Source organism: Eubalaena glacialis, chromosome 11, assembly GCF_028564815.1.
Source record: "Eubalaena glacialis isolate mEubGla1 chromosome 11, mEubGla1.1.hap2.+ XY, whole genome shotgun sequence".
Lineage (NCBI taxonomy): Eukaryota > Metazoa > Chordata > Mammalia > Artiodactyla > Balaenidae > Eubalaena > Eubalaena glacialis.
This window is the reverse complement of record NC_083726.1, coordinates 89,168,475-89,177,326: the sequence shown is the minus strand read 5'-3', so window position 1 is coordinate 89,177,326 and position 8,852 is coordinate 89,168,475.

Sequence of the window (8,852 nt, the reverse complement as noted above, 5' to 3'; positions counted from 1 at the left end):
GTAAAAGACCTGCACTCAGAAAACTATAAGACACTGTTGAAAGAAATCAAAGATGACACAAACAGACGGAGAGATATACCAAGTTCTAGGACTGGAAGGATCAATACTGTGAAAATGACTATACTACCCAAAGCAATCTACAGATTCAATGCCATCCCTACCAAATTACCAATGGCATTTTTTTTACAGAACTAGAACAAAAAATCTTAAAATTTGTATGGAGACACAAAAGTCCCGAATAGCAAAAGCACTCTTGAGGGAAAAAAACGGAGCTAGAGGAATCAGGCTCCCAGACTTCAGACTATACTACAAAGCTACAGTAATCAAGACAGTATGGTATTGGCAAAAAAAAGAGAAATATAGATCAATGGAACAGGATAGAAAGCCCAGAGATAAACCCACGCACCTATGGTCAACTAATCTATGACAAAGGAAGTAAGAACATACAGAGGAGAAAAGACAGCCTCTTCAATAAGTGGTGCTGGGAAAACCAGACAGCTACATGTACAAGAATGAAATTAGAACACTCCCTAACACCTTACACAAAAATAAACTCAAAATGGATTAAAGACCTAAAAGTAAGACCAGACACTATAAAACTCTTAGAGAAAAGATAGGAAGAATACTCTTTGACAAATCACAGCAAGATCTTTTTTGACCCACCTCCTAGAGAAATGGAAATAAAAACAAAAATAAACAAATGGGACCTAATGAAACTTAAAAGCTTTGCACAGCAAAGGAAACCATAAACAAGACCAAAAGACAACCCTCAGAATGGGAGAAAATATTTGCAAATGAAGCAACTGACAAAGGATTAATCTCCAAAATTTACAAGCAGCTCATGCAGCTCAATATCAAAAAACAAACAACCCAATCCAAAAATGGGCAGAAGACCTAAATAGACATTTCTCCAAAGAAGACATACAGATGGCCAAGAGGCACATGAAAAGTTGCTCAACATCACTAATTATCAGAGATATGCAAATCAAAACTACAATGAGGTATCTCCTCACACCAGTTAGAATGGGCATCATCAGAAAATCTACAAACAACAAATGTTTGAGAGGACGTGGAGAAAAGGGAACCCTCTTGCCCTACTGGTGGGAATGTAAATTGATACAGCCACTATGGAGGGCAGTATGGATGTTCCTTAAAAAACTAAAAATAGAATTACCATATGACCCAGCAAACCCACTACTGAGTATATAACCAGAGAAAACCATAATTGAAAAAGACACATTCATCCCAATGTTCATTGCAGCACTATTTACAATAACCAGGTCATAGAAGCAACGTAAATGCCCATGAACAGACTAATGGATAAAGAAGAAGTGGTACATATATACAATGGAATATTACTCAACCTTAAAAAGGAACGAAATTAGGTAATTTGTAGAGATGTGGATGGACCTAGAGTCTGTCATACAGAGTGAAGTAAGTTAGAAAGAGAAAAACACAAACTACAACTGGCATTTTTCACAGAACTAGAACAAAAAATTTCACAATTTGAATGGAAACACAAAAGACCCCAAATAGCCAAAGCAATCTTGAGAACGAAAAATGGAGCTGGAGGAATCAGGCTCCCTGACTTCAGACTATACTACAAAGCTACAGTAATCAAGACAGTATGGTACTGGCACAAAAACAGAAATATACATCAATGGAACAGGATAGAAAGCCCAGAGATAAACCCACGCACATATGGTTACCTTATCTTTGATAAAGGAGGCAAGAATATACAGTGGAGGAAAGACAGACTCTTCAATAAGTGGTGCTGGGAAAACTGGACAGGTACATGTAAAAGTATGAAATTAGAACACTCCCTAACACCATATACAAAAATAAACTCAAAATGGATTAAAGACCTAAATGTAAGGGCTGACACTATCAAACTCTTAGAGGAAAACATAGGCAGAACACTCTATGACATAAATCACAGCAAGATCCTTTTTGACCCAGCTCCTAGAGAAATGGAAATAAAAACAAAACTAAGCAAATGGGACCTAACGAAACTTAAAAGCTTTAGCACAGCAAAGGAAACCATAAACAAGACCAAAAGACAACCCTCAGAATGGGAGAAAATATTTGCAAATGAAGCAACTGACAAAGGATTAATCTCCAAAATTTACAAGCAGCCCATGCAGCTCAATATCAAAAAAACCCAATCCAAAAATGGACAGAAGACCTAAATAGACATTTCTCCAAAGAAGATAAACGGATTGCCAACAAACACATGAAAGAATGCTTAACATCATTAATCATTAGAGAAATGCAAATCAAAACTACAATGAGATATCATCTCACACTGGTCAGAATGGCCATCATCAAAAAATCTACAAACAATAAATTCTGGAGAGGATGTGGAGAAAAGGGAACACTCTTGCACTGTTGGTGGGAATGTAAATTGATACAGTCACTATGGAAAACCGTATGGAGGTTCCTTCAAAAACTAAAAATAGAACTACCATACGACCCAGCAATCCCACTACTGGGCATATACCCTGAGAAAACCATAATTCAAAAAGAGTCATGTACCAAAATGTTCATTGCAGCTCTATTTACAATAACCAGGACATGGAAGCAACCTAAGTGTCCATCAACAGATGAATGGATAAAGAAGGTGTGGCACATATATACAATGGAATATTACTCAGCCATAAAAAGAAACGAAATGGAGTTATTTGTAGTGAGGTGGATGGAGTTAGAGTCTGTCATACAGAGTGAAGTAAGTCAGAAAGAGAAAAACAAATACCGTATACTAACACATATATATGGAATCTAAGAAAAAAAAAAAATGTCATGAAGAACCTAGGGGCAATACGGGAATAAAGACACAGACCTACTAGAGAATGGACTTGAGGATATGGGGAGGGGGAAGGGTAAGCTGTGACGAAGTGAGAGAGTGGCATGGACATATATACACTACCAAACGTAAAATAGATAGCTAGTGGGAAGCAGCTGCATAGCACAGGGAGATCAGCTCGGTGCTCTGTGACCACCTAGAGGGGTGGGATAGGGAGGGTGGGAGGGAGGGAGATGCAAGAGGGAAGAGATATGGGAACATATGTATATGTACAACTGATTCACTTTGTTATAGAGTAGAAACTATCACACCATTGTAAAGCAATTATACTCCAATAAAGACGTTAAAAAAATAATAAATAAATAAAAAGAAAGAGAAAAACAAATATCGTATATTAAGGCATATATGTGGACTCTAAAAAAATGGTACAGTTGAACCACTTTACAAGGCAGAAATAAAGACACAGATGTAGAGAACAAACTTATGGACACCAAGGGGGGAAAGCGGAGTAGGGGTTTGTGGTGGTGGGATGAACTGGGATATTGGGATTGACATATATATGCTAATTTGTATAATAATACATAACTGATAAGAACCTGCTGTATAAAAAAAATAAAATTCAAAAAAAAAAAACCCAATGATTTCTTTCTCATGATTTTTGTGGTTGACTCCACAATTCTTCTGTGGGTCTTGCCTGGGTTCATTCATGTGGCTGAGGTCAGCTGATGGCTTGGTTGGGGCCGGATGGATGGTCTAGGACAGCCATTCTCATGAATCCGGGGCCTCAACTTGTATGGCTGGAACAGCTAAGACGGTTGACCCTCTCTTTCCATGTGGCCTCGCGTTCTCCAGTAGGCTAGTTTCGGCTTCTTTACAGAGTGTTCTTGAGCAGCATTCTAAGAGAGCAAGAACAGAGGCAATAGACCTTGTAGGCCTAGGCTCTGACACTTGCCCAATGTCATTTGACCACAGTCTGTTAAAGCAAGTCACAAGACCAGCCTAGATTCAAAGGGCAGTGAAAGAGCCACTTCTTAAGGGAGTGATCACAAAGTTTTTTGTGGCCATCTTTGCAAACTGTCTAACATACTTACTGCTCAATAAATGGTAGCTGTTATTATTATCATTATTATTCAGAATTGGCTTATCTCTCGAAGGTTGGCAGGATTGTTGTTATTACCTTTTGATGGCTGGAGGAATGAATCTAAAGGAAAGCAGTCTTGATTTACCCAAGATAGTGGATACATGTAACTCTCTGCCTGTTACATCAAAGCAGTTTAAACTCTATTCAGAGGAAGCTTGGATACCCTTAGAAATCAAGTGCAGTTAATCCAGACATATTTCACTCGATGTAAAGGATTCCCTGCTGGTCCTCTACTGGTTCAAAAGTGTATGGACTTCCAGTATTTTCATCATCTCAGTGATGTCACTGGTGCTCCAATGATCGTCATCTTGGATTATATTTATATATACTTATTAATAATTTTAAAAATTATTAAAAATGCAAATTTGAACCTCAAAAGTGATTAGTAGTATAATTTTATTGTGGCATTCCTACTTATAATGATAAAAGAAGAATACATGACATCTTTACAATAATAAGAAGGACAGTGTACTGTTCACTTGGAATATCGTTGCTGTAGTCCAAAAGAAGAGCAATTACCAAGAGAACATGTGGATGAGAAAAAGTAGACAATTGTTAGTGCAACCCCATTATTTCACATTGCTTTTCCACTATTGTCGTAGTCCATGCATGCTGCTACACAAAATATCATGAACTGAGTAGCTTAATAACAATAAACGTCTATTTCTTAAGTTCTGGGGTCTGAGAAATCCAAGATCAAGACACCAGTAGATTCAGTGATTGGTGAGAGCCCACTTCCCGGATCACAGAAGGCATCTTTTCACTGTGTCCTCACATGGCAGATAGGGAAAGGATCTCTCTGGGGTCTGTTTTATAAAAGTACTAATCCCATTCATGAAGGCTCTACCTCCATGACCTATGCATCTCCCGAAGGCCTCACCTCCTAATACCATCACATTGGGCATTAGGTTTCAACATATGAATTTTAGGGGGACACAAACATTCAGACAAAAGCAATTCTGTTCTGTTCGCTTTTATTAGGTCTGAAGAATGGACCCCAGTTTAAAAATTGTCCAGGTGAGGTTGAGCAATGGGGGTAGTAACCTTTTTAATTTCTTGATGAAATACACTTGTGCCTTAGTTCTTTCCTCTTCCTGGAAGATGCTTTCCCCACATTTTCATGGGATTGACTTCTTGTCATTCAGATTTGTTTAAATATCTCCTCCCCAGAAAGAATTTTCCTGGCCAACCAGTCTGAAGTACCTATCCTATCACTCTGTACAAAGCACTTACAGGACCTGATAGTTTTCTTATTTACAGAAGTATATGTATTCATATGTGCTATTTCCCTACTAAAATGTAAGATTCATGGAAGCAGAAAGTTTTTCTTGTTCGCCAATTCATCTGAAGTTCTTAGAATCCAATATATAGTAAGCTCATGGGATTTGTTAAATGAATGCATAATAGAAATACATTTTAATTTTAGTTCTTCACTCTTTAATAGAGTTTAAGTGTTGGGTCAAATGTTTTTGTGTTTTTCTGAAAAAAAAAAAGGTTTATAAGGGAAGATGGGATTCTAGACTTATTTATTGATACTAATTTTATTTCACTGGATTGAACTAAACTAGTCCAAATTTAGAACATGTCCAGGTCTGCTCTTTTTAAGCTTTAAGTGTTGTATCTTAGATAGCAGGAAACATTTTGAAGAAATATTCTGGCCATAGAACCAAAGTCACATAGGAATCCTAGTGATTGCCCTGTGAGACAGAAGAAGGGGTAAGAAAGTAGTCCTTCTGAAGTTGTGATTGTGGCAACAGCTTCTGATAAAATGGTTCAGAATGATTTGCTGGGTGTTTTGACTGACCCTGCTAATATTTCAATGTTGTAAATTTCAGCAGAAATGTTAAGCTTTGGGGCCATAAATAACAAGGCAATAGTTGACTCAAGTGAAATTTCAAAAATGTTATCAGGAAAGCACTTAAGTGAGGAAATGACCCCATTAACGATTGGTTGCATAAGGGATCAAGAGAGCATTAATTTCATGGCATTCTAAGATCTTTTTCATCAACCTCACTGTACCAAGCTGACTTTACCTCACAGAATGGAACTCTCCAGCACAAACATTCTGAACTAGCCAGGCTCAAATTCTTATCACACCCTAAAAATTGTTGGTGCTCATTTCCTCTGATTTTCAGTGGCTGCCTAGTTTATTTCTAACCATCTTTTAAGGTCCAATTCATGCTTCCTCTCCTTAGTAAAGCTGATTTCATTTGCCCTCATGGGTTTCCCCTTGCCCCACCCTCCAGACTCCTTAGATTCATTTATTTTTGCTCCTGGGAGTTAAACGAGATGGCATTTTTAAGAGTTCAGACGCGTTCCTGAATAAAGATGACAGTTTTATGTTTGTTTGCTTATGTAATATACTTAAGATAAAAATTAAGGGATAAAAAAATAACCAGCAAGTGTATGATATATAAAGAAATATACCATAATAATTCAGAACTTAGCCTCTGGAATTATATAAACCTGGATTATTTTTCATACTCTGACACATTATACTTATTTAATCTTGGTCAGATTGTTAAACTTCTCTAAGCCTTAGTTTCTGGCTTGAAGATAGGGGTAATAAATAATACCACATTTAACAGGGCTAATGTGACAAGTGAAATAACAGATATAAAAATTCTTTATAAATCATAAAGCATTATGTGAATGTTAAATATTATCTTGCGTATTTTAGAATGTTTGATATGTGCCATCAAAGTAACAGATTGTGTTAAAGCTAACAATATGCAAGACAGTAACTGGGAACTTGGTATCCAAAAGAATAAGGCACATTCTTGTGCTGGAGGCCTTTCTATTGTAGATAGGAAGATAAAACAAAAATATGTCAAAATTTAAATAACAATAGCATGTCAAAAGTTATTCAAGGCAACAATAAAGGAGGTGGTACAGTATGATGTCCCAAATAAATTGGAAAGATAAACAGTATTCCTGAAGTCCCAAGAGTAAGAGATTGCTTTCCAGTTGGTGCAATCAAGAAGGATATTTGTAGAGACTGTGACTAGGTATTAACTGAGCCACATCTTGAGGGCGGGTAGGATTTGATTAGGTGGGAAGTGGGCAGAGGGTATAAGAAAGTGGGCAGCAGATGTTTGGAGGTAGAAAAGTGTGATAGTTGGAAGCCTGACTAGGAAAGTAGTCTGAACCAGAGTAACTTCAGCTCATGTTCCCAGATCCAGTTGGGCATTATAATCAAAGAGGGGACTTTAAAAATTATACAGATTCCAATTAAAATTTAATCTTTTAGAATACCAATTAAATCAGAATCTCTGAGGTGTGGCATCTGGAATCTGTAGCTTGAAAAAACTTTCAAGGTGATTGTGATGAACAGCTAGGTTTGGGAACCACAAGTAAGAAGGATTAGTGAACCATAAAGCAAGAAATTTAGTTGAGGTCCAAATTCCAAAGGCCTTGAATATTAAGAGTAGGTTTTGCCCTTTATGTAACAGCACTTCTCAAATTTAGTAATGTATGGATATTTTTAAAAGGAAAGAATATCCTTGGGGACTCTATGATAAAACTGCAGGAGTCATAGAATCATAGAAAACTGTGGAAAATCATAGAAAACTGCCACCAACTTGTAAGAAGTGGATTGACAAAATAATTATTCAGGTTTGGTAATTGGCAGGTATTTTCTTGAAAATAAGTGGAGTAAGTCTGCCAATTCAAGGATACCAGCTACAAGTATTTGTTGCAAAGATTCAAGCTTTTAAGCAAAACTTAGAATTTTAGAAAACATGTATCTGCCACCATTGTGACCTTGAAAGCTTCCCATATTTTTCTAATGAGATTTATGGTGATATTAACAAATATGATTTTTTTGTTATTGTGTAATCTGATGTACCAACATTTTGAGGGGAGATATAGCTCAGTAAACCAACATTTATAATGTTAAAATCATGCATGGATGAAAGAGCTATTCAAAGTGCTTAAATAGAAAAATGGATTTTAATGTTACCAACTAGGAAAAATTCATTAATATAGTTTTGGATTCCACATCATAACTAACCTTTAAGATTCTACCATTTGTTACGTTTTCATGTAGTATCAAAGAAAATGCCTATAAATATCTGAAAAAGCTATTAAACCACACCACCCCTTTTCAACTACATATCTGTGTGCAGCTAGATTTTCTTCCTATACTTCAATAAAACAACTTGTCACAACAGATTGAATGTAGAAGCAGGTATGAGAATCCAGCAGTCTTACATTAGTTGAGACTATATAAAAATTCCACTTGTCTCCAAATATTTTCATTTTGGAAAATACAGTTATCTTTCTAAGACATATTTATGTTAATATATAATGGCTCCATTTTTTTAAAAAAATTCTCAGTTTTAATTTCTAATACAATAAATATTGATAGACATGGCCAACACAATCAAAAGCTCTTTGGGTTCTTTAAAAATGTTTGAGAGTGTAAAGAGTTATGAAGACCAAAAAGTTTGAGAACTGCTGGTTTAATTGAAGTAGTCTCACCAATTCCTTTAGTTTTCTGTCTTAACGGAGGCTGATGGCAGGAGAAGGGATGTGGTACAAGAAGTATTACAGCTGTACCTCAAAAAGTTAAACATAAAATTACCATATGATCTAGCAATTCCACTCCTAACTACACCAAAAAGAATTAAAAACTGCTACTCAAACAAATGTATCAATACACACATGTTCATTGCAGAGCAGTGTTATTCAAATTAGCCAAAAGGTGGAAATAACCCAAATGCCTATCAACAGATGAATGGATAAACAAATTGTGATATAGACATACAATGAAATGTTATTCAGTCATAAATAGGAATGAAGTACCAATACATGCTGCAATACAGATAAGACCTTGAAAACATTATGCTAAATGAAATAAGCCAGACACAAAAGGTCACATATTGTATAATTCTGTTTATATGAAAT